The sequence below is a fragment of the Dermochelys coriacea genome, chromosome 4, assembly GCF_009764565.3.
Source record: "Dermochelys coriacea isolate rDerCor1 chromosome 4, rDerCor1.pri.v4, whole genome shotgun sequence".
NCBI classification, from domain to species: domain Eukaryota; kingdom Metazoa; phylum Chordata; order Testudines; family Dermochelyidae; genus Dermochelys; species Dermochelys coriacea.
The window spans coordinates 83,261,730-83,289,511 of record NC_050071.1 but is presented as its reverse complement, the minus strand read 5'-3'; the positions used below and the strand labels follow the sequence as shown (position 1 = coordinate 83,289,511).

The window sequence follows — 27,782 nt, the reverse complement described above, 5'->3', positions numbered from 1 at the left end:
AGTCCTATGGAGCCCCAAATGGATTTTAAAGCAGCTTGTCTCCAACAGGAGCTAATTGCACCTGCAAGGTTGAATCTGGTCTTGAACTGAAATATCTTTTCCCTCCTTTATTTTTAGCCCTCCCCAATCCTGCTGTTCCTACAGGTAACTCCTAGACCTTAAACCACATATGGCAACTTAATAACTGACTTACAGGAAATGCACAAATCATATACTTCATAGACAGAGAAATATAATAGTAGTGATGAAATATCCCTGGTAATTCTATGGGAACCCTTTAGAATGGACCTTATGACAGAATACTTGTATTTGCCTGGGACAGAGAAAATGGAGTCCCTTGAAAATTTCATATTTCAGTTAGAAACACAGAACAAGGAAAACCCAGTATGAGGAAATCATACTCTTTGAAACACAACTGAAGAGAGCACAACAAAAAGCTATCTAATTAATACAGATATTTAAACAAAACTGCTCTGCACGTGAAAACAAAGCATGTAGTCAGTTAGCATTCTGATTTTGATTTTTACTAGCTTGAAAAATTTACCTTTTTAATCTTACAGAAGCAAACTTTCAAAGAAGTTAAGAAGGGTTTTACCCAGAGGATTTACTTGAGGATCATTTGATATGTTCCACATTTTTGGAGCAAATTCTGCCCTGAAATCTATGTAACAACTGCATGAATTCTTCATTAATCTGTAGAGTGAGGGGTAAATTTTGAGATTAGTAAAGGGAATTTTTACCTCCTACACACCCTTTGAAAATGTTCCTCAGAGCGAATAAAAGCAAAATAATTATCAAACCACTGCTTTCAAGCTACTTCACTAGTATGTGAATCATGGTTTTCATATCCTATTCGCTTTGGTGATTTTAATAAGAAAATATTCAAATTTCAACTTTGTGAATCCCAGAAGTAAATGTAAATGAATAAACTTTTCCTATAATTAAGATTAGATTAAAAACATGATGAGATATCTCAACTATTTGTCATGAGTAAAAAGTATTGGTAGTTATAGCTGAAGTTCTAGTACAGAAGCAGTGTAATAAATAATTGTGACCGGAGTCCCAGGGGCGCCACACTGAGATTGCTCAATCAGGGCAAACCCCAAAGAATGGGGCAGACACTCCCCAAAACTGGTGGTTTATTCTAATAATTAGATTAATCGAGCTAGCAATACAACAGCTTCTACAATACCTTACCGGTTACCTGGAAGCCAAAAACACAGCTCCCTTAAAGCAATCCATCCCGGATTCCCACCCAGACAGCCAAGTCAAATATGAGGATTACTGAAAATCTTGTTCATCGTATAAAAAGTTCTACCAATCCCAAAGGATCAGTCACGTTGCCCACCAGGTCAATGAATATTTCAGATCTTCTCCAAATACACATTTACAGCCAATTCTTATTAACTAAACTAAGATTATTAAAAGAAGAAAAGAGTGCGAGAGAGAGAGAGAGAGAGAGAGAGAGAGTATTGGTTAAAGGATCATTATACATATAGACTTGAATACCTTTCTTAGGTCAGTTTGATAGTAGAGGTTGTGAGTTACAAAGTTGCAAAGAGTTCTTTCAGAATTAGTTCCATAGATTATAGTCTAATGTCCAATATCAGGGTGATCCTGGAGCTGGAGACCTCAGTCTTGCGACTAAAACTTCCCCAATGAAGCTTAAGCAGATATGAGATAACAGGATCAGGGCCCAAGAGTTCTTTTTATAGTTCTCTGGCAGCTTCTTGACAGCAGGTATTCCTTGGGTGAAGCATTGTAGCTTTGAAGTAGAATTTCCTATGTATTCACAGGAAATTAGTTGCATTCATCAGCATTAGGTAATTATCTATTAAGCATTTCATAGACCGTTTACTACAAACTTCAAAGAGAAATATAGACGATATGGTTACACCCAAGCTTCATCAAAACTTTAATATTCCCTTTTGATCTCTGAATCAATAGAATAGGGGCTGGTAACCTTCAGCATGCATCCCATCAGGGTAATCCACTGGCAAGTCACGAAACATTTTGTTTACGTTGACCGTCTGCAGGCACAGCCCCCTGCACCTGCCAGTGGCCACGGTTCGCTGTTCCCGGCTAATGGCTTCCCACAGCTCCCATTGGCCAGGAATGGTGAACCGTAGCCTCTGGGAGCTGCGAGGGGCATGCTTGCGGACAGTTAACGTAAACAAAATGTCTTGAGGCCCACCAGCAGATTACCCTGATGGGCCACATGCTGAAGGTTGCCAACCCCTGCAATAGAACATAGTGACAGTCAGGAACTCTTTGGTTACATTGTTAACTTCTAACAAGATATAGAAAAAACACAGACAAATACAATCACTATCTTCTTCTAATTCTCTAACAATGCAACTCTACATTTCAAAGCTCTAATTTATCTAACATGGAATGGCCCTAATTACCATCTACGTACTTTTAAATATGTCTCTAAAAGCTGGATTTGGGTCATGTAGCCTGCTAGTTGCTTAACCCTTTCTCTGTCAGTTTCACAATAATAAAATATGTATTTCACTGCAGCGTTTAAGGCCATCTCTACACTACAGAGTTAAGTAGACTTAAGTTGCATCATTGATCATAAACCGCTGTAATTACATTGCTTGTGTATGTTCACGTAATACTCCTTGTGTAAGTGGAGCGCATTCACAGTTGGTGCTCTAGCACTGAGAGAGAGAGCAGTGCACTGTAAGTACCAATCCCACTGTGCAAATTGCCATATTTTCTGACTAGGAGTTCTGGGATTGGATCACCACACCATGATGCAGTTTTCCCCATCCCATAATTTCAAGGGCTTCCAACTGTGTGTTGCTCCATTTTTCAACTGCCCCAGTAAACTTTGCATCCACCATCTCTGCCTGAAAGCATGGATCCTGCACTGCTCGCCAGTCTTGTGATGAGCGTTATGAACACAATGCATCTGATTTCGCAGTATATCATGAGCTGCAACTCTGAACAGGAATCCATGGTGCCTGCCCTGCTGTGTGCCATGAAAAGAAGCAATTCAAGATTGACATTGGCATTCACGGAGCAGCTGCACACAGTGGACTGTCACTATTGGGCTCAGAGAAACAAGCACTGAGAGGTGGGATCAGATTCTGCTGCAGGTATGGGATGATGAGCAGTAACTGCAGAACTTTCGTATGTGCAAAGACACCGTCCTTGAACCTTGTGCAGAGCTGGCCCCAGCCCTGCGGTGCAAGGATACCAAAATGAGAGCTGCCCTAACTTTGCTAGACACTAAAAATCATGGCCTTAATCAAGATACTGGCAGCAGTTGCTGCTGCTTCTTCTTTCTTTATTATTATTATTATTTATTATTTTATATTTATATTATTATGGTTTATTACAAAAATCAGTAACCCACTAAAGCCCAAATTTTTTCCTATGACTACAGAGATATTAACAGGCCACTTCACCTTGAATTGCCTCTTAGAATATGTGCTAACTACTTATGATAAACTATCTGCTTGATCTTGTATTTAGCTGTGACAATCTTGTATCTTTCCCAGACCTGAAGAAGAACTCTGTGTAGCCCAAAATCTTGTCTCTCTCACTAACAGAAGATTGTCCAATAAAAGATATTACCTCATCCATCTTGACTTTCTAAAATGCAAGCTATCAGCCCGACAGTGTGCTAGCCACAAGGAAGAGGTGTGGTATAGGTGGTGGTGTTTCTTTCTTGTGGTTGTGCAGGGCCTACATTTCATTCTGAAGGTGGTAAAAGCAGTGGTCATTCTCTTCTGATCTTTTTTCCAGTCTTCATTCTTTCTCTGCTGGTTCTGTCCAGAGAAACAAACCAAGACACACACAAAATAGCGTCTGTTACTTAAGATTCATTATTAAGTGTTTAAAAGTTTACTATGTCAGCATTCTGGTGGAGTTTTTCTTTTCACGTTCAATAAAAATCAGAGTGACATAAACAGCTATGTTTTCATTCTGGCAAACCTGTAACTATTGTGGTTTGGTTTTACAAGGACACAACATGGGCATGTAGGTATATAAAGTTTTCTAGACTTTCCAGATTACCTCTGCTTGTTTGTGGTAGCTATATTAAGATAACTTCCTTTCCCTCTTCAAATAATTCTTGCCCCATTTCTACAGCTATAAGAGGAATAAAAAAAAATCAAGCCCCATCTCTCAATATACATCCATGTAAATGCAGAGGCATGCAAAATTTCAATCCTTAATGTTGCCAAAATGTGAGTAAAATCATACAACAAAACAGCACTGCATATGACAATCCTATGAGAACTAAGAGGAAACCAAGGGCTGGTGTCTAAAAGGGAGATTTTCAAAAGTGCCTATATGACTTTGGAGCATCAGTTCCAACAAGATCAATGGGACTGGTGCTCCTAAATCCCTTACCTGTTTTTCAGAATCCCACCCTTAATCACTACCATGCTCTAATAGGTCACCTACTACCTGGTGACTGTGATGACTTTACTAGCATGACTTCTGCAGGAGCCAGTTAACTGTGTCAACAAAAACACTTTCAGAGCCAGGTAGCTCTTCGCTAGAGCAGACAGCTCTTAAGTTTTATTTTTGGCTTGAGGACATAAAAAAATTGGCAAATGCATTTATTTTTAAAGTATGGTAGTGATGATCTTCCTTTTATATATTTGGGAGGTAAAGGGTGCCACAGACTTGCATTCATCAGCCTTGGTTTGATGGCTTAATAAGTAACTCAATAGGAGAAAATAGTTATCCCAAACTTGATTTAAGCTGTAATCATATTTCTGGGTCTTACTGCATACTGTAGTTATATTAAATGTAAACCCATTTTTAACTGGCTATGAATTATACAGCTGGAGCATGGCATTAAACTGGAAATCATTGCCCTACATTAAGAGAGACAGCATGGGGTAGTAGAGAGACCATGGATTTGAGAACCAGGAGCTCTAGGTTTCTACGGTTGTCTGCCACGGATTTGCAGAATGGCCTTGGGCAAATTACTTGACTTTTGTCTCCATTTCCCCATCAATCAAATGGAGACAATACTTAATTACCTTCCTCACAGGAGCATTTTGAGGATTTAATTAATGTTTATTGTGCTTTGAAGAACTCACCTGCCCATACAAGTGCTAACGACATGTTGCAAACATAGCCTACCCAGCATCCTATGCGGTCACCCTAAATAACACTGACCTGATTTTTAGAGATGCTAAGCACACACAACACCCATTCACATCAATGGGAGCTGCAGAAGCACAACAAACTCAAGGTCAGGCATCTAAATATAAAGTTGGGTGTCTAAAGTTAGATACCCATATCTGGAAAAAGGAAACTGCATGTACAGACACATACTAGCAAATAAAACATTGTTTGCTTTTATTCATGTCCAACCGAAGCCTTCAGAGATCTAATCAATACCAGAAAAATTCACAGCCAGGTTTCTATCTAGTTTATACTGAATGGTTAAAATGTGTGTAATTTTTATAGCTGTCAACAGCAACCTTACCAATATAAAAAGTGGAATAAACACCTTGTGCCTTTAACACCGATTGTCATCTCTTCCCCAATTGTTCTCCTGCCATGTAATTTAAACAACCATATGCTATCCACTGATTTTGGCGCCAGGGTCTGCTTTCTTTTTTTTTTTTTTTAGCCTGAATAGAAATTAAGCTGTTCAAATAGTACATTACTATGAATGATTCTGCCTATCCTGTTTTGTGATCCCCTGTGAAGAGAACCAGATGGAATCAGTTCCTGTTTGCTCAGACACATTCAGTGGAATTTAAATAATGGGTTGCTAATTTAGTATTTTTAAGGGTAAAATTGCAGTCCTGCCCCATGGTGAAGCTCCATGCTGTGCTGCTGTCCTGTTCTAAAATAGGCAGAAAACCTATCAAAGATATTCTCCCAGGGAAGAGTAATAGAGCTAGAGAGAGGAATTTAATTATGCATTGGACCCTCATAGTATCCGAATTAAGAGTTGATATTCTATAGAACAAAGTCTTGAATGCTGCCATGTTAGAGATGTAGAAGATAGCCTGTTATGAATTCTACGATATGTTCATGTTGTTTTCAACAAGTTTATGCATGCGATGATTGAGTTCTCCACTTAAAACAAATGCTTTGGGCTTGGTCACAAATGCTCTTTGAATCTCAGTTGAACAGAAATAAGAACAGACAGCACAGTGCTTCCATTAATGGTATCGTGTTGCAAACTGTGCTTGATAACTTTTTGCAAAAACATGGATCAAAGTTCACAGTGCTCTCTGTGAAGTTTGAACAGCCCTATACTACAATATACCCAGGCAAGAAAGGAAACAAAACCAACAAGCAATGTGTACCATAACTACTAGTTTATTTAAGATAGTTATGTTGCTCCTGGGACATTTTGCTATCTTAAAGGTTCACTAATCAAAATTGTGTACAATATCCAGAGGGCACATATATTTGACGCTTTGTAGCAAAGGTGTTCCTAGAAACATGGAACTGTTAGGCATCCAAGAAGGCTAATAGTTGGGATACCAGTCTGTTTGCCACAGGGCTGTTCACCATTTTTGGAAGGACCTCTTCCCAAGAATAGTAATCTAAAGAATTTAAAGGAATGACAATGTTAAGTGGCTAGTAGTGTTTCCGGATATGCCGTTGTGCAGGTGTAGCAGAATAGCTCAGGCAGTGCTTGTGAAATGTTGTCCTTTGATATTGTTTGGAGCACAGTGCTGCGTGTATGTGTAAGTAGCAGGTACTCTGCATGCTGTCAGAAAGTATACATTTTTCCGAATCCTTTTAACATTTTATTGTAGATAGATTCAATGTGTAGAATAAAGCCTACTGTAAGCTGTAGTATTGTTGCCATAATTAACTTGGGTGATTACTTGAAAACTTACAAGTTTCAGTTCTAGTAAAATGAAATGCACTTCCACCATATTACATGGGGAGGAAGATCCCAGTAAAGGAAACTATAAAATCAACACATTTAAAATGGAAAAAAATGAATTAGAGAAGTATTTTATTAAAGAAATAATTGACTTGTGGATTTCACCATTCAATGTCACAGAAAATCATTTGAGGCCAATTGTTTACTAGAGGGATGTGGAGGGGGGATGTACACAAATGTGATACATATACACATGCATAAGAGTAACACTTATGGCTATGCTCTATGGTAGGTTGAAAACTTATAGGGATATTCATCTTCATGCAAAACCTACCAGTAGTTGCTGTAATTCCCATTGAAGGAAAGCATATCCTACTTGTCAAATCAGGATACCAGGCTAGGTGGACCAATGGATTTCTCTGGTATGTTATACAAACCTAATACAACATCAGTTAATATATATTTAGGGATAAGTATCCAATTGTAGTAATACAGCATGATCATTTTCTTTAAAAAGTGAGTTCTACTGGCAAGCAATGCGTTCCAGATGCTGGGATGTATTGTTTTTAAAATAATAATATAATTTTTCTACTCTTTTGGTTTACAAATGTTTTCTTACACTAGTCTTTCAAGTTAGACTCACACATCATAAGGCCAAGAGGGACCTCTGTGATCATTTAGTCCAGGTATCTGCAACCTTTGACCCACAGCCCGCCAGGGTAAGCCTCGGCGGGCCGGGCCCGTTTGTTTACCTGCCGCATCTGCAGGTTCAGTCGATCGCAGCTCCCACTGGCCGCGGTTCACCGCTCCAGGCAAGGGATGTGCTGGCCGCTGCTTCTGACAGCCCCCATTGGCCTGGAGCAGTGAACTGCGGCCAGTGGGAGCTGCAATCGGCTGAACCTATGGACGCGGCAGGTAAACAAACCGGCCCAGCCTGCCAGGGGCCTTACCTTGGATGGCTGCATGCCAAAGGTTGCCAATCCCTGATTTAGTCTGACCTCCGTGTGCTGTTTTGTGTTCAGTATTGAAAACTTTGATTATAAGTGCTTAGAGTAGAGGTAATCCACACTAAAATCCTTTCTGTGAATACCTTGATGGGAATTCATAACTGGGTTTGAATTTTGTGATTCAGATTTCACTGCTTTTAAAAGCAGAATATCACTTGCTACTAAAGGTCATCTGGTAAACGTTTAACCATTGACCTTTATCTAAATTTCTGTCCAAGGTGAAGAAATTACCTTACCTGGTACATTACAGCTTACCTTTAAAACACCTGATGTAATGTGTTCCTCTGGAAGGCCAGTTTGACTTCAAGCCAAGGCCTGTGTGTCCTTTGGTCATGGATTTTTAGTGGCTGCATGCTCCAGAGATGGGATGTGCAGATAGGGAATCAGCTGTTTCATGCAGCTGGCAGAAGGTGACACTGACCTTTCCTACAAATTGTTAGTGACTTTCTGTACTCTCCCATCTCCTTTCCTCCTCCTGCAGGGGAACAGATACTCAGTAAAGACCAAAAATCATATTTTACACGCTGTCCATAATCTTATGCACGTGGCACAGTATAAACTTATGAGGTAGCAGTTTTCATAAAGCCCTGGCAGGAAACATTATGGGGAGGAATTTTTAAAAACTCATCAGTGAAACATAAATGTCAGCTAAAATGTTCTTTGGACTTGAACAGTTATTTATTGACATAACATTTAAATACTGTATTAAGCACAATTAATTAAGAATAATACACTGCACTTTCTTTCTGAAGATCTCTTACTGATTTATAGACATTAATTGGTTTAGTTTTACAATTCCCCTGAGCAGTAGGTAGATAAATATCACTAACTCCATTTTACAGACCGGGAAAAATTAGGTTCATACAAACTGTGACTTTGCCATAGAGTTGCTTTGTCACCTCAAGCAAGACAGGAAAAAAATCCAAGTTCTTTGTGCTAATCACAAAGGGTACTGTTTTTCAAGAGCTCCTATGTTGGTTAGGAACTTATGACCCATTTTCAAATGTGACATAGGAACATGTGGGTGTGAAAAGCTGGACCCACATCTAATGACTTCAGGAGATTTGGCTATACAATGTGTACTAAGTACCCCCAGAATATGTCTTAGAACAGCAATCAACAATCTGTTGTGCAATAGCCAGATAAGGAGGGTTTGGGTTTTTTTGAGGGGAGGGGGAGTTTGAGGCCAATTAGAGCAACAGATGGGCAGCTCATGAGGGGTTCTTCCATGATGGTCTGGTTCTGTGTTTCACTCCCTTTTGATCCATAGTTTTGATGGGTAGCAGATTTACTGAACCTAAAATCCTTAAGCCGTGAGACTCCGGATCTGCAGACCCATATATTGTGCAAGTCTCTCATCCTGGGGCCCTGACCCTCAGAGTGGTATATGTTGTATTTGAATCTGCCTCTGGTTCTATCCTTAAGATCTCACTTGCTTTTCCCCTGCTTTGAAGTACTTTAGTTACCATGGAAATAATGTCACTGGCTTGGGCTTCTAAATCTTGAATATATTGAGATTTTTGTATGTGTGTTCTTTCTTCCCTCACTCATGCATATACAATATCTTCTGTATTGCTCCTACACTATACTTTGTCTGCAGCCACCTCCAAGAAATGGCGCTGAATAGTCTAATCATTAACATTTCATAAAGCCAAATACTGGGATACTTCAGTATTTTGTTCATGTTTGTGCTGGAAACAATGAGATTGCTTTCCTTGTAGTGCTTCTCGTGGTAGGAGTATGGCCTTATTCAAATCATATCTGGGTCCAAAGAAGAAAAAGTCCCAATATTTTCAATTTATGTTTATTTAAAAAAAAAGACATGTTTGGGACCTGTTACATTTATACCAAATACAAGTGCAGAGCCCTTTTATTTAAAGTGCCAATCAAATTGTTTCTGTTGTGAATGTTCCAGATTGCAAACTATATGTAAGATAGAAATGTACCATACTTTTCTTAACTCTAAATGCTGCATTTAAGAAGGATTTGGTTACAGATTTTTTTTAAACATCCAATTTCACAGTGCCGGTATTGTGTCTAGCTCTATTCAAAGATGCACAGAAATTTAAGTTAGAGGTAAGACTGCTGACAGTTACTTATGGCTAAAAATAAAACATGTTTTTTTTAAATTCATAATTAAATTTAAAAGAACCCCCCAATCATGCTTACAATGGAAGGTAAGTTTGAACCTGGAAGTCTCCATAATAAATTGATCAACTGATATGGCACAGGATCTATTTTGTAGACACCATTTTTAACAAAAAACTTGTTTTGTGGGGTGCCACTTCAAAGAACATAAGCTACCGAAACTGTGACGTAAATGCTCTTGTTAAAATTGTTTGATTAAGAAGCTTGTGGAATGTGTTAGCATTGTTGCACTTTGTGGAACAAAAGGAGCAATGACCTCTTCATGAAAAGAATGTTGTGGATAAGCTGATTGGTACCTTATCAACTTAGTTATTGTAGCTATGCCAGCCAGACATGTTCACATTACTTAGACATGCTGTGTGGTGGTATTTATACTCAGACCGAGGTGTTTTAAGATTGATCTGTGACCTCATCTGGCAGAGGTAGCTGCTGCCCATTTCTTAGAGTTGACAATAAAGTTTAATCCCACCTTTGAGAAATTTCCTATTTTAAAATGTCTCCTCCACAAAACACTTTGGAACCATGTTGAAGCTAGATAATAAGGATTGTATTATCATTATAAGCTACTGTCTTGCCCTGTCCAGCAAGGAATGTTAGTGAAAATAGGTTTCATTGTTATATTTATTTGGCACCTGTACACTCACTCACCCACCTGTTCTTTAGGCTAATGATTAATGACTGCATACTTCGTAGCTGATACTGTTCTTTAAAATACTTTTGAATTTTGATTTGAACAGTTGATTAGTATTTTTGAAAAATACAGCACAGGAGGCTTCAGTATAAATTGTGAGCATCCAGAAAACTCTGGTGGGCTTAAAGCCATGTTTGTGCAGGAGGGGAAATTTCTAATGTAGCAGTTAATCAAAAATATCCTTTAGTTCACTTTCAGAGGTGTTAATCTGATAGGACTGGCCCAAGAAGTATTCTATCACTAAACTGGCCAATCTAACCAGACAAATAGCAAAGCTTCCAAGTTCTGAGTCTAGGAAACTGCTCTCTATTTTGAGTGGATTGGTTATCATCTTGTTCTTTGTATCATACAACTCTAAAGAAAAAAAATTAAAAGGTGAGCAAATGGGGGTCCCTTTTCTGTGTTCATCTCTTTCATCCATACTTCCTGTGGCAGTTGCAGTGAAACTGGAATGGTAAGCAAGACAGATAAATTCAAGTAATGGGTTGACAGTACAAACCTGTGAGAGGGAAAGGAACATACTAAAATGTCCAGGTACAGAAAAGATGTCAGGGAGTCACAGAAGAGGATGGAACTCAAAAAAAGGTGGACAGAAGAAAAAGAGACAGGAGATCATGACTAAGGAAAGAAAGATAATGACTGGTGAGCATGGAATTAAAAGGAGAGATGAAAGGACTGGGAGTGCTGGCATAGCAGGAGAGAAAAACAGGAGGGTGAGATGAATGGGAGCTCACTCAATGTATCTTTCTGTGTGTCTAATATAATTAAGTAATGTGTCAGTCAGTTATTATAGGTTAAATAGTTTGTGTACCTAACATATTGCTAGTGAAAAGTTTTCTCATAGATTTCAGTTTTCTCGTTTATATTATCCATGATGTACTATAATAAAGAACAGGTTTCAGAGTAGCAGCCGTGTTAGTCTGTATTCGCAAAAAGAAAAGGAGTACTTGTGGCACCTTAGAGACTAACAAATTTATTAGAGCATAAGCTTTCGTGAGCTACAGCTCACTTCATCGGATGCATTTGGTGGAAAATCCACCAAATGCATCCGATGAAGTGAGCTGTAGCTCACGAAAGCTTATGCTCTAATAAATTTGTTAGTCTCTAAGGTGCCACAAGTACTCCTTTTCTTTTTATAATAAAGAAAAGACTGTGCAAAAAATCAATACAATTTTCATTTAAATCTTTTCCTTCTACTGTTAACTTCTCCTAGTGTATTTAGGTGATGGTAGCACAGTCGGAGCAATGTTCCCTCACACAGAACGGATCTGTCTTGCATAGCTGCATTCCTTCATGGTTAAGTGCAGAATATAAAATAAGAGCTCCAGAGTGTAGATTTCTTCTTTATTGAGCAGACACACAACTTGGCCAAGATTTGAGGAGCAGAAAGAGAGAAAACTTGTCATAGTGCACTGTGTCTCCTGCCATCTTACATAGCACAAGGTACAAATGGGAAAATTAAGTAGGGAAGGGGCACCAGGCCTTGCAATGTTATTGTATTGTCTATTAAAGTTAGATCCTTGAATATGTATAAAAATGAAATGTTTGTCATAGGTGGAATGTAAAGAATTCAGCAAAATAAGCAAAAGCTACTTTGGCCTGACTATCCCACTTGTCATGGGTAAAGTCACTTTGAATGCAGCTGACAGGATAATCAGTCCCTTTATTTCTGAGATTTTGAGATGATCACATAAATCTCAATTTGGAAGAACAAAGAAGAATCATGAGTGAATTGTCAGGTCTTTCCAACCAAGAGAAAAATCTAAAGCTTGTTTGATCTCTTCCTGAAAATGGATTTTCTAAAAAGTGTATTTTGTACAAGAAATTATTTCATTCACTTTAGTAGACTCATGCTGCTTCCTTTTCAGTCAATAATTATTGCAGATAATATCTAAGGACCAAATTTGGGTCATGTTCTTCATGTATATTACCCTCAACACATACACTGCTCCTACTGGTTCAATAGATGTTATAACACTGAGAGAGAGTATTTGCATTCCCCTTTGTGGATGACCTGTTATTACTTGCAGTCTAGCAAAGCTGTTATGCTCTTTCAGGGACATAAAATATTTCATTTCTGTATCCTCAGTGGTGTGTATGTTTAATATAGAGAAGGATCCCAAAGCTCTTTACAAACTATGCAGGGATCACTCCACCCACAACTGAATTAAAATCACTCAAATGCAATAAAAGTTTAACAGTGCACTGCAACACATTGCAACAATTTTGGATAGTAAATTAAGTGGACTATTTCATATCCAACTGAAACTGCAGACGAAACTTTAAATAGACAGAATATATCTACCCAGTTTGTAATTTTTCTGGGTTAATACACATACTTATAAAGAGGACTTTAGTTTTACATCTCAGTTGGAAGACTGCAATTCTAGAAACAATGTCCTATAGTTCCATCCAGTCGTGTTGGTTTAGTGTTATTTTCTGCAGCATTTTGATGTACTCTGGAAACCTCCCATCCAAATAGTGACTTGGACCAACCCATCTTCTGCATGCTGAAATCATACTATAATCAATTGGTGTTTGCAGTGTTATTGTAGCTGTGTTGGTCCCTGGATGCTTGAGAAAAAAGGTGGGTGAGGTAATACCTTTTATTGGACAACTTCTGTTGGTGAAAGAGACAAGCTTTTCTCTCTGTCCAGTGATTGAGGTGTACATTTTATTAGCCCAGTTTTTCTCAAGACAGGTATTCAGTTCCATGTTACTAAGAAAAGATTGGGTAGTGATGTAGCTGAGTCATTTGTATCTGACCTTTTGGTATAGGAAGTGTCCTGTGTCAAAACTGTGTGTGTTTTTGTCCCACAACAAGATGAAGTTGGGAACAGTGGTAGTGTTAGCCTGCCCTGCTAATCTTCATATTTCCCATGCAAACTAAGCAAATACTTGTCTAGCTTCTGCTGTAACTATCACAATTTAACTGTCTTTGTTGACTTCTGTTTTCATGCAGATTATGGCCCACATGGTTTGACATAGGATCTCATGCTATGTTGATAAAACATGGCATTTTAACCCAGGTGGTTTCTGTATCAACATCATACAATATACATTTGGTGAGCATGCTCAATATCACTATTGGGTTGGGTTTTGACGTTAAAGGAATGAGAATTGTGCACACACACAAGATGCTTATCATCTTTTCTAGACTGAAGTCAGGGTATGATTGATTCTGGCCTGGCCAAGTAGATAGCCGGGTTTCAGGCATCTCTAAGAGAAAATCCTGAATAGCCAGTGGGCTACTCTGTCAGTGGCCTAGTGGGACATGGTTTCTTTTGTCCTTTACCATGTATATGGCATATCCTGAACCATCTGTCCTCATACACAATACACATATTACAGAGTAGACCCAAGGTTTGTGAGAGATGAAAAAGTTGAATATCAATCATGGTCCATATCTAGTGGGCTACCTCATACAGAATTTTAGACATATCAGACATCTTGTGAATGAGAAGAGGAGCATCTGGATGAAGCTTCAGACAAGAGAATTGATGACTGATAGATATGGAGAAGTCTGTAGAGGACATAGTACAAGTGGTGTATGCCCCTTACTTTGTAATGAGGGATATCTCTATCATGCCAGATCTATAATTAATAAGAGAGTAGGGAAATATTTCCACTAATTTTATTTTTCCTCTGCTCAACATATTGATTTCTCAGAGATCAAACTGAATAACAAACATCAATCAATATGGCTGGCCAGCAGAACTGATACATCCCTTCTATATGTAGTGGGACAGGATTTGGGGGAGCCCACACAGTGGGTGGACAACCTCTTTGCACCATGGAGCCCAAATCCATAGAGAGTCCTTGCTTTCTTCTGCACAGTGGTGATTCTGGGGCACATTGAGGCTGGTCTGGTCTGTCACTGTGTGGACCCACAAGCCTTTGCCCACCCTGTCATGTACATGCAAGAGTCACAGAAGCTACTCCAGCCTTGAAATTGAAGTAGCAATCATACAATGGCTGATCTCAGGATTCCTTCCTCAATCTCAAGCCTCAAAGGAGCTCCCCAGTGCAAACTGAAGCTACTTGGACTTTGTGTTGATGTGATAATATTTTGGCTAGTCAGGCAGATCTTTACTTATATAACGTTCATTTTTTGAATCTATATACATTTAGACATAATGCACATCAACAAAAGCCAGCACAGCCTTTCTTTGGGGCTTGTCTATACATGAAATTATTCCTTAGTAGTTATTCCAGAATAATTCCATTTGTGGACATACTTAATCTGGAATGAATGTCTTGTTTCTCTTTATCTTAATGCAAAGTGGATTAAGATAAACAGGAGCAAGGCACTCAGATTCCTGTAGAAGAGTGCCACATATGGAATTATGTAGGAATGGTTGTTGCGCTTTAAATTCATGCTCAACCTTAATCTGAATTAATTTGCAAGTGTAGCCAAGCCCTAATTTACTCTTTTTTCTATATTTTGGGCTACTGTCAGTCTGCACAGTGCTTCTAGCTATATGGTGGGGAATTTGGTGTTTTTCAGATAAGCAATATTTTTGGATCATTTAGTAGTACCTCCTCATGTTTTTCACATCATCCTAAAATAAAATATTGTCACTGGCTTTGGTATCAGAACCTAATCTCTCTTGAACTTGAGTTTCCCAATTGACCATATTGCACTCTGGCTCTGTTTCACCAAACCAGCTCAGTGTCATTATTCTGAATGTGATGGTGGCACAGTTATAACTGGGACATTTTCTTTCTCATGCTGAATGATCCTTATCAGCCTTTAAGTATTGCCTATATCTATAACAGTGTGCCAGGATTTTATTTTTTGAAATATTCTCTGTTTTTCTCTTTTTTTTTAACGATGCTGAGAAAGTGATTCCTTTGTTCAGCAAATTGATTTCCTTTGCAACCATGGTATTAATCACCAAAATTCACTGCAAGCAAGAAATCTCATCTGTATTATCCTGGGAAATAGCTATAATTTTTTTGGGTGGGGGGGAAAGACCTATGAAATGCAATGAATTTTGCTGGTCTTTCTATAATAAAAATACAATTTCTTTTCTTTGCCTTAATTTAAGCTCTACTAGGGGGCATTGTTTTCTGAATTCAGTCCAGCTAATTGATTTTAACTAACAAATATTGAATCACTTTAATTGTTTTTTCCAACAAAGTCAAGAAAGCTACCAAATATCCCATCTGACATTCAGAGATTATAACAAAATGAATGCCAAAGCCATAACATGGTACTTATAGAATGAAAGGGACTAAAGTAACTAGGGCATGCTGTTGTGAAAAGGGAGTCTTAAAGCATTCAAAAGTGTAGGAGGAGGAATTTTGGAGACTTCTCCAGCCATTGCTTCATTCTGAAAATCTCAAGATTCCAAGAAGAAAAGGGAGCAAGAAAACAGATCCCACAGTTGCTCACACCACTTTGCCATATTTGCAAGAGGTATCTTGCTTCCTAAGGGAGATCCTGGAAAAGTTCTAGAAGACACATCACAGAAGACAATTGAAAAGACACAAGTCCAAAGTAATTAGAAACTGTCTTTTCGGGGTGATTATTGCATCCTTAGTATTTTGCACAATCCAGTGCGATACATTATAGAAAATGAATTTTTTTCACAGTGTAAGAGAGTTATTGTGCTGAATTTTTCCTGGCATTCCCACAGACAGACCCTGAAAGTGTGGCTTCTTCCAAATGGTGGGATGGACCCTTGTCTGGGGAAGGAATTCTGAGTTCAGGGAAGAGGTTGCTTCCTGGCCGGGGAGAAAACTGCTTTGGTAAGTAGCAGGAGGAGAACTACCTTTGTACCATCTTCCGTTGATGAACAGATGTGGTTCTGTTGCTACTGAGCTCGCATCTGTGTCCATTATACATGGCTCAGCCTGGCTTTGCAGACTCACCAAGAAGCATACTTTGAGATCACAAAACAAGATCATAGAATATGAGGCTTGGAAGGGACCTCAGGAGGTTATCTAGTCTAACCCCCCCTGCTCAAAGCAGGACCAATCCCCAATTTTTGGTCTAGATCCCTAAATGGCCCCCTCAAAGATTGAACTCACAACTCTGGGTTTAGCAGGCCAATGCTCAAACCACTGAACTATCCCTGTCCTCCAGTCATTCTGTGGAACTGTTCTTAGAACACAAGAAAGCCAAACAAAGGAACCCCAGGTGCCCCTTAATAACATACTAATTGAGTATTTCTAAAAATGTCTGGTCTGTGTAACAGGGTTTAGAGGTCTTTGAGGTTTAGGAAGAAAACTTTCCTGAGCCAGTATGATCTGTGGGAGAGGCGATGCTGTCACTGTGAGAGACAAAAAGTGGTTCTGGTACATGGTCAGGTGTTATAAAGAAGCTCATGCTGTCGACTAGTGTTAGGATTGACACCAAATTTCCATGAGTAGGGTGGGCTAAAGCTCTATTTCTTCATTAGAATTTTTCTGCCTTCCTCTCTCTATCATATTTCTCTCTGCTTCTTTCTTCAGTCTATCCTAAGCAGAATCCAACCCACTATTGGCTGAGATCTAGTTTCACTTTCAAACCCACAATGTTTGAGTGACGGGCTTAGGGCAGAGCAGGGGCAGGGTTGGGGCTTGGAGGAAGGAGCGGGGCCTGGGGCAGAGCTGGGGTCAAGCACCCCCCAGTACCTGAGTAAGTTGGTGCCTATAGGCTGGACGCTGCAGGGGCTGCGCTGAGGACTTCGAGGGTTGCTGTGTGCATATCGCTACGTGTACAAAGAGCAAGGCCTGCGGAGGCCTGGAAGCCAGTGCCTGTGCTGCCAGAGATTGGTGATTTCTAGGCATGGATCCACAGTAGGCACAGACAAGATTTCCTCACACCAAGAGGAAGTGGTGATGATGTGCCTAATAACTCTGGGTACCCCTGCAGGGGGTGTCTGTAGGTTTGAAATTATTCAGCTAATGTACTGTAACATTGTTAAGGGTTAAAAATATCCAAAATGATATAAATGCCTCCTTTATCCATTGCACAATATACAAGGAATGAGATCCTGCCCCTGACTGAAGTCAGTGGGAGTTTTGCCTTTGATTTTAGTGGGGCCAGGGTTTTACCCAACAGGTACAAGTGATGGGGAAACCTCAAGATGTTCAAAGATTCTCTTTACTTCAGATAAGAACCTTCAAGGTTGGGTAGTTAAGAGAACTAGCCTATGTATTCTGTTGTGCAGATCAGGACTGGAAATCTTACAAAGGCAGACTGTCCCATGAGACTTTCTAGTAGTTTCTTATCTGATCATTCTGGCAACACCATGAAAACAGCCTTTATTACAGTATTTTGGTGATTGTTTCTAGTCATAGCTAGTTTGGTTTAGGTTCAGATTTGTTTTAGTGACAACTGAGAATCCCGGGGGGAGGGAGCGTGAAAAGATTTTTTTTGTTTTATTGGAACCACTCATTCACCCGGAAGAAGCTTTGTTCTGAAAGTTTGCTATATTTTGGTTAAACTGAAACTGTACATAAAGTATTCATTTAGGGCATGGTGGGGAGAAAGCCTAGTATATCCGTGTTATATACTATATGATAGACTTTAAGGCCAGAAGGGACCATCATGATGTTTTAGTCTGACCTCCTGCACATTCCAGACCACAGAACCTCACACAACCACTCCTGTTGCGGGCCCCTAACCTCTGGCTGAGTTACTAAAGTCTTCAAATCTTTCAGGTCACAGAGAAATCCACCTTTTACTCTAGTTCAAGCCAGCAAGTGACCTGTATGCCATGATACAGAGGAAAGTGAAAACCCCCAGGGTCTCCGCCAATGTGACTTGGGGGAAAAATCCTTTCTGACCCCACATATGGAAATCAGTTAAACCATGAGAGTTTGTGGGTGAGAACCACCAGTCAGACGCCTAGGAAAGAATTATCTGTGGTAACTCTGAGCTCTACCCATCTAGTGTCCAATCTCCAGCCATTGCAGATATTTGCCAATGGCAGTCACATATGCACCATACATCATTGTAGGCAATCTCTTCATACCATCCTCTCCATAAACTTATCAAGCTCAGAATTGAAACAAGTTAGTTTTTTTGCCTCCCATTACTTCCCTGGGAAGGTTCTTCATTCCTCTGCTGGTTAGAAACCATCATCTAATTTCAAGCCTAAACTTATTGATGGCAGTTTATATCCATTTTTTCTTGTGCCAAAATGGGTCTCTAACTTTAATTCCTGTCCCTCCCTGGTGTTTATCCCTCTGATGTATTTGTAGGAAGCAACCATATCTCCACTCATCTTTCTTTTTGTTAGGCTAAGCAAGCCAAGCTCCTCAAGTCTCCTCTTGTATGGCTATGTGATTTCCTACTCATTCTTGTCCTCTTCAAAATTCCACTGCAGAGATCTGAAAACAGATCACTGATCTATTCCATAGCTCACATTAATGATATATGCTTGATATCATAAAACATAAGACATTTTGTTGCGACGAGTGACTGCTGTGGTGACAAGATAAACATGCCATTGTGGTAAATCACTACTTCATAAATAAGATTAATAACTGGCAAAGTAATGTCGGTAAAGAAAATTCTGAGCCCCTTTCTCTATATTTCCCCCTGCTATAGCACCATCATCATGGCAAATCCCAAAGAACATGGCCTCCTTGTGGATCAAGTGGAATCGATCTCTGACGAGGTCCTTAAGGAGGACATCAAAAAACAGACCACCTTAAGGCCCACATGATAGCTGGCTGTATAGTAAGCACACTTCAGAATTTGTTGCTCTTCCATTCTAATAATATGTCCATACAAGAAAGCTGCTGAAACTGAACCAGTGCGGGGTTTCCTGGTTCAGCATTGAATATCCTCATTTCTGATCCTGTCCTGCAATTTGGTATGGAGCAGCTGATGAAGACAACGAGAATTGAAAACCTTAATCCAATGTTTTTCAGCTTTCCTCAATGCCCATGTTTCATTTCCATACAATAAAGTTGGTATAAGCATGGTTCTATAGATCTACAGCTTTGTAGCAAACTTGAGGTCATGACAGTCCAACAGAGACTACTGGGTAAACTAAGGCAGTGAAGGTCCAAAACTTGGCAGCAGCTGCTGCTACACAAGTGTCCACAGCTTTTGAGTATCATCCAGTACAGTCTGAAGCTTCCTAGATACTTAACTATTGCCACCCGCTCAATGTCCCATCTGGATGGGTTAATCCTGAGCTGGTTGTAATCTGGACCTCAAGGCTGCTTGATGGTAATGGCCAGGGACTTCATTTTACCTGGATTAATAACCAAACCAATGTGCACTGCTTCTTGCCCAACCAGATCAGACATCAGTGCAGCAATTCACCAGACTGATCCAAAAAACCCACAAAACCCCAGTGTCACTGGCATACTTGAGATCTAAAAGCAGAATGTTCAGCTCAGCGCCCCCAACTGCTGCCTTATCCATCAGCCAGTCAATGCCAATACTGAACAATGATGGTGACAGAATGCAATCTTGCCGAACTCCTGTGGAGACAGGAAACCATGCCGCGTATCTACCATTGACTCAATCACAGCTTTCCATTTCATTATAGAGCTCGTCTGTCAATGACACTATCTTCTGAGGGATGCTGAGTCACCTTATCAGATCCCATAAACTCGCTCATGCACTGAATCAAAGGCTTGATGGAAGTCTAGAAAAAATTCTCTGACTACAGTTTTAACTAAATTTAAGGGACTTTTATCTATTTGTAGAAATAAGATAAAATGTAGCATAGTTGAATTTATGGCAGTGTTTTGATGTTGACTGTAATTTTACTTAAATATATTACCATGATTTATGCAGTAGAACCAGACTAGTACTGCAAGGAGATCATTGCAATTATATATATATATATATATATATAATATATAAAAAATAGTACAGAATTTTAGAACTGTTAGTTTAAGATGCCTTGCTGCTTTATTATAAGGGTAATTTGGAGGTCTTCTTGGAAAATCCTATAAACTTTTAAGGGGAAAATAGGATCAGTGTTTTCTATTCCTTTTGCCATGGTTTTGTACCCCATGCTGTGTATGAACTGCCTGCCTTAGAGGCAAGTTGGGTGTGATCCATATGATTATATTTAAAAAGAGGGCAACTTTCCTTCAATTCTTTTTTCCTCAAATGCCCTCTAGCAAATGTTTTTTGAAGTGATTTTGTGGGTATTTTATTTAAACCCACACATGCAGTTCAAAAAGCTCTTAAACTGCCTCATTATTGTATATGCTCTGCACAATCTATATAGTAACACCTATCAGAACACCTTCGCAGTTATCTGATGGAAGTAACTATGAAAGCAATCTCAGGGATGTTGCTGATAGGAACTTGAAAATATGTAGAGAGAATAATCAAACAGGTGCAGGATCTATGAACAAGTCTGGCACTGCATAAAATTAACTCTAGTTCTGCAGTGTTCCAGTTCCCTTTGGAAAAAGATATTATATAATGTACAATTAATGATAATAGTGTTTTGCATTATGAGACATGTATTGTGTAGTGGCAAGAATGTGGGTCAAACTATAGAATTCTATTCCTGGCTCTCTCACTGACTTCCTATATGACCTTGGGAAGAATGATAATCTGTGTTTCAGTTTACGTATCTATAAATGATTAGATATTTACCTACTGTCCTAGGAGCTGGGAATTTAATAACTCATATTTATCAAGTGCATTTAAATCTTTTTGTAAAGGTGCAAAGTTAACAAAGTACTTCCATTTTCATTGTAAACTGAGAAACTATGTTGTCTATCAGAGCAGCCCAACTATCTTTGCATGTGGCACCTTAGAGACTAACAAATTTATTAGAGCATAAGCTTTCGTGAGCTACAGCTCACTTCATCGGATGCATTTACATGCATTTAAATGCATCCGATGAAGTGAGCTGTAGCTCACGAAAGCTTATGCTCTAATAAATTTGTTAATCTCTAAGGTGCCACAAGTACTCCTTTTCTTTTTGCGAATACAGACTAACACGGCTGCTACTCTGAAACCTATCTTTGCACGGACATTTTTTCATTTAAGTCTACCATGCAAATTATTAAGGAAATGGAAACAGGGTCAAAAAGCTCTCTAATTGTGCTAATGATATTCAGGCATGTTTTTTATTTGTTTTTCTATTTGGATATTCAGTTACATCCAGGAATAATTACAGCAATTCTATATCAAGAAGGATAATTTTATTTTCCTGTAATTGCTACTTAACTGGAATTTGCTTTTGTGACACTCGCTGTCCTTTGGTGCAAACTGCATTTGAAATTTGATACAGTTCATATTTATGTTTTATGGCTATAAAGACAATTTAAGAATACACTATAATTAACAATTAGTATGGTTTTTAAATGCAGAAGTTAAATTTTAAACTTGTGCTATGTGGAGAAACAATGAATAAATGAATGAAGAATGATCCTTGGTGAGTTTATTTATGAAGGCAACCGGGAAGGAAGGTGTATAGTTTTTTAAGTGCTGTAACTCATGCTGGTCTGAGACAATTGGAAACTACTGTTTGTGGAGGAAAAATGGCAACTGGAGGAGGTGAATTACAATGTTATATGTGAGGTATCTCTCTTGAGATAAAGCTGCAAGTAATGCCTGCCACTTATGTCTTGAAAATGAGATGTCATAGCACACTACCAGGTAAAGCACGAAGGAACAGGCACTATTCAATGTCTTTTAGCTTCTTTCCAAATGGTGATGGATTTTGATGCAAACAAATGCCCACTAGGTACAAGTAGTCCCCCTGAGGTCAAAAATGACTATGTACTTTGGATGCGAGTCTGTGCTGTGCCTCTACTTGGGGCAGCATGGAAATTGCATCATGGGGACGGGAGGGGTGACAGAGCAAGGCCAGCTACGGTACCTTTAAGCCATCCTGCAGTCTCTTGTATCTGGACTGTTCCAGAGATTGGAGAGACACTGCAGCATAATTTAGATAGCCTGAGGGCCTGTCAGAGTTACGGCAGCCTCTCTCTTGGTGTGTGGGAGGGGGTGAGGGCTCCGAGGTGGGGCCAGAAATGAGGTGTTCATAGTGCAGGAGGGAGCTCCAGGCTGGGGCAGGAAGTTGGGTGTGTATGGGGGGGCTGAGGGCTCTGAGTTGGGGCCGGGGATGAGGGGTTTGGGTTGCAGGATGGGGCTCAGGAAGGGAGTACAGGAGGGAGTGCAGCCTCCAGGAGGGGGCTTATGGCTGGGGCAGGGGATTGGGCTGCGGACTCTGGGAGGCAGTTAGGGGTTCCAATCTGGGGCAGGGGGTGCAGGGTGCGGGCTCCATCTGAGTGGCGCTTACCTCAGTTGGCTCCCGGTCAGTGACATAGCTGAGTAAGGCAGGCTCCACGGGGGTCCCGGAAGTGGCTGGCATGTCTGGCTCATAGGTGGAGGGGCAGGGGCCTCTGGGTCCTGCCTGCTCCTGCAGGCGCCACCCCACAGGTCCCATTGGCCATGTTTTCTGGCCAATGGAAGCTGCAGGGGTGGCGTTGGGGGGTGAGGGCAGTGTGCAGAGCTTCCCTGATTGCCCTTCTGCCTAGGGGCCTCAGGGACATGCCGGCCGTTTGCAGGAGCCATGCAGAACCAGGTCGGGAGCCTGCCTTAGCCCTGCTGCGCCGCTGACTGGACTTTTAACAGAGCCACTAGGGTCTCTTTTCAACTGGGCATTCTGGTCAAAAACTGGATGCCTGGCAACCCTACCTACACTGGGTCTTGTGAGGGTGTCTCCAGGAGGCAGGATTATGGCTATCTCCATAGTGTCTACACTACAGAAATCCTTCACTGGCCAGATGGTGATTTAAAGGCCTCTTTACACCACTCTAGCCTTTTTAGCCTGCATAACGGGGCTTGAGTGGTGGTAAGGATCTCAGACTTGGTGCTTAAGTGCTTTGTTGGATTGGGACCATATTCACATTCTTATATTGTGCTTCTCACCGTGCCTTCCATCTAACCAGTATTCCACAAATACACAAAAAGCACATAGCCACTTTTGGCCTAATCCTTGTGTAGGCAAATCTCACACTGATTTGAATTGGAGCTATGAGTCCATGAGGAATACAAGGTTGGACGCTTAATATTGAATGCTGCAGATTTGCATCCCATATGTGCATTCTTTAACCTAAAGAAAAAATGTTGTACAAAAGCCTTGTGCTTCCATTCTGGATTTAAGATATCCATGAGTATGGGCATCAGATCAAAAAGATTAAAATTTGGATGGTAAACTGTTCTTTAATTTATTTACAGTGCAGCCTATGTAAATGCTAATGAATATAGTAGCATTACAAATGATCTAATGGGTCAATGCATGAACCTATATGGAGTAGAAAAACAGCCTGATTCTGATTTTCCTTACTGTGCTGTAAATCGAGAGCAACTCCAATGGTGTCAGTGGAGCTACATCAATGTTAAACAACTGTAAAGGGAGTATCAGGCCCAATATCCACGTTATGTTGTCCTGTAAAGAAAAAGTTACTGAAATGATATTTTAGTGATGCAGAATAATTTTCCTGTAATGTTCAGTACACATCAGTAAATAAATTGTTCAAGTGGTTTAATGTTTCCCAGCCAACAGCTTTAAAATCAGTTGGAAAATCAGCAAATTCCCTCCCTTTCTGCTGAAAACTGAGCACCACTGGACAATAGTCATGCACGAAGAATCTGTGCTTGGTAGCTGGAGACACTGTTCACTTGAAGACAGTTTGATCCTTAGCATCAGATGCCATTGTTTTCTAGGGAATATACTAATAAATAAATATCAGCAAAGGACTCTTCCTCCATTCTGGAAAGTCAATGGAGAAGGTGAAAAATCAATAAACTGGGATTGATGTTAGATATGTGGTCAATGATATATGTTACAGCATCTTCCTCAAATGTGCTAGAATGTGCTTGAAATCTGACATGTTGGCATTCTTTCTAAACACAGAGCATCTCTTTGTAGTGGTCATAAAAAGCAAAGGACAAGCTGCAGAGTACTGGAAAGAAGATCACTAGTCCCCTGTGGTCCAATCTTCACCTTCACTATATAATTCCCATTGAAGTCAAACGTTTGAAGTCAGTTGGAATATTTCTACCCTGAAAAGGGAAGAATCAGACAGAAATGTCTGAAATCAGACATATTGGGCCTGCTTCCCTGCTTGCGTTCCACTGACAGGTTCCCTGCTGGGCCCCCAGTGTGTAATGATGTAGAAAATACAGTGTGTATAATTAATATGTTATGTAGATTTTTTTAAAATAAATAGATTGAGATGAAGGATACTGGGTAGGAAGTGGTCACCACTAGAAAGCCAATGTTTTCCAGTGTTGTTAGAGAATTGTATCTGAGATGATGGTATCTCACTCTTAAATATCACATTTTATTTGTAAATAGAAGTATCACAATTTGAACATCAAAGATACAGGACTGTTTTTTAATCAATAGTTTATTTTATATGACAATTTGCCTTTTATGAGGCTGGGATCATTTGCCATGACGCTTCACTTCTTACCAACATTTTATATAACGCATATGGCCCTTCACCTACTTACCAAAAATTCTGTGTAATCCCAAAAGCAAGTGGGAAAAAATAAGAAGCATCTGAATGTGTCCATAAAATGTTCAGAAATTAAAATAATGTCAGTACAGGAGAAAAAACCCAATAATTAACATTCTGTGCTGGAGATGTGCACATGATCAGCCATGCTTGCTGGATCAGTCTGTCTGTTGGTTGTTGCCATGGCTACAAAAAGCCAGTGGAACCCAATGAGCTGTCTGCAGCACTGCTGAAAGGACCAGCCATTTTGCTTATGGAAAACAGTGTGACATATTGCGCTGTGCTTTACCACAGAATAAACAAAAATCTATTCGCAGGGAACAGAAGAACCAGGCATATTAGTGAATACTTATTACAGCTGAGCATGCCCTCAAGATGCCATTTGGACAAGCTGGTGGCTGCTGCTGCCACGAGCTGATCTGAGAGGGTGGAATGCAGAGTGATAATGCTGCATATCTGCTAACAGCAGTGGAGTGGGATTTTTGACTTGTAAAGGCAAGGTTTCGCTGCAATGTTATCTCAACAGCTCGCTAGCTGCTCAGAGTGAAAGCGGCTGCCCCGAAAGAAGGGTGTTGCCCTCTCTCAACATTGTTCTTGTGCGCTGCTGTTTTATATGAGCAGGCGCTGCTGAAGAAGCAGGTGTGCAGTTCAGATGGGCTCTAGACTGTAGGCTGTAAAAACCAGGTTTACATGCTTCCTGTTAACAGATTGTTGGTTTAGGAGCATCTGCCTGTGGACTTATTCATAGAAGGAGGCTACTGTACATCTCGGCTTATGTGAAAGAGGTAAGCATTTGTTTTGTTTTCAGTTGTGTAAATACCTTGAGCGAAACTTCCTGCAAGTGAGACCAATCTACAAAATATTTACCCTTAAAAGGTGATTTGGGCAGTGACTTGTTTAGAACCTTTTTTTGAATTACATTGATCGATCATTTTACAGATTATTTGTGTCAAATATTGTAATGCACCCTTCCAAATATTTGCTGTTTTGAAATAATTCATTTTGAACAGTTCACGAAGTCATGTATACACATTTTACCCACACACAATAGAGATTTTTTGTATCCTGCTGTGACCTGTGTTGTAGGAATTATGTGGGATATGAAACATTATAGAACTTGTGACTATTTTATTTGAAAAACCTTAAAATCATTCAATTCCCCGGCATTGCAGTACATGCATTGTGCTCAACCTTAATAATGAAACGAGATTTAAACTGTCCAACTGCTGCTGTGCAGTATGTAGGTCATAATAGAAAGCAGGCTTTGCACTAGTTTTTATGAACTGCATGCCCCAGTGCTGTGTTTGATTAGTTTCTGGTACTTGTACTGTTAAGAGTCTAGGTAATAGATGCTGCTCACACCTCTTTTTCAAAGATATCATGCATACCATGCTAGCACAGAGCACAACACATCCATTGTGTCCCTCAATTTGGAGTTCAGGAAAAGAAAGGAAGCCAGCACTCCACATGGAGCACAAGTACAGTTATAGTATAAGATGGTTAAACTTCTTTTATTGCACAACCTCACTGATATGCTAGCTGCTGTGAGTGCTACATAAAATAAAAATGCTAAGACCAGTGCACAGAAATATTTGAATATGATAGTTCTTGTGAATGGCTATGTGCTAAAATTATAGACACTCAATTCCAAAATTAATTGCCGCTTGACAAGTAAAACATAATCCGATTAATTGACAGTCTCAGAGGCAGACAGCAGTTATGTAGATTGAACTTGGTCAATAAAACTATAATCCTTTGGCACAGCCAGTGATCTGAAAATGTTTAAATTATGTTAACCGGTAGCATTTCAGCCTCTGTAATGTAAGAACTCTCTTACTGAATACCATCATATCTGACTGCTCATAATAACATTGAACATCTGAAATGGATTAAAACTGTTCACTGACAACTCACCAGGAATTCTGATTCTTTATGTTTACACTTGTAAAATGTGTTAATGCAATGTTTGCATTAAGTTGTATTTAACAGTTGTACAGATTTAAATCTCGCTACCTCATATACTTAGACAATAGACTGAGCATGAGATTAACTATTACAAATCCCAGTACATAATTACAAAGGTAAATTAGTAACAAGTCACTATTGTATAAGATGGTGCAGTAACTGGGAGCCAAAGTCCAAGAGGTTTTCAAAGTGAGCGTGTCCAGCCAATGCATACAGAACTAAATGTTACATTTGAAAACACTGCTACTGAAATGGAAGTTTCTTGTCCCCTGCCTCCTCTAAATCATTCCTTCAGAAAAGCCACATCTTCCATGAATTATGTGTTTATCTCTTCACCAATAATTATCCATGAAACACCTCCCTTACCTGAATCACTGTTCTGTGTTTAGTCTTGTAGGCATCCTACTGTATGTTCTTTGTCTGTAGAGTGCCATATACGTTTACAGTGCTATATAAGTGTTTATAATTAACTGGATGTGTGTGTGTGATTACGATTACTTCAGCCATGTAAATAAGGGGTGGAAAGTAGGTGGAGCTTAACAATTGTAAAATGCTTTGTAAGCGTCTAAAGAAAATGTGGGTGGTCATGATAAATTAATCATGCAAAATGTAAACATTTTTAAAATACAACAATAGCAGCCAGCAGGTGCTAGCACTTTCCGATCATGAAGCCAGACACTGTACATTC

At 39.7% G+C, this 27,782-nt stretch overlaps 1 protein-coding gene and 1 long non-coding RNA gene across 3 annotated transcripts in view; one reads left to right on the top strand and one right to left on the bottom strand.

Moving 5' to 3' along the window:
- Positions 1-6,378: 6,378 nt before the first annotated feature.
- LOC122459987 lies at positions 6,379-27,514 on the bottom strand. The gene is made up of 3 exons (XR_006280990.1): positions 27,461-27,514; positions 8,092-8,311; positions 6,379-6,539 (listed from the first exon to the last, which is right to left on the bottom strand). It is a non-coding gene; the product is annotated as an uncharacterized LOC122459987 (long non-coding RNA).
- SORBS2 (sorbin and SH3 domain containing 2) overlaps positions 25,378-27,782 on the top strand; it is a 272,899-nt gene continuing 270,494 nt past the window's right edge. For both annotated transcript variants that reach the window (XM_043513619.1, XM_038400107.2), the window contains exon 1: positions 25,378-25,914. The gene's annotated coding sequence lies outside the window, so the exon portion shown is untranslated. The remainder of the gene's footprint in view (positions 25,915-27,782) is intronic.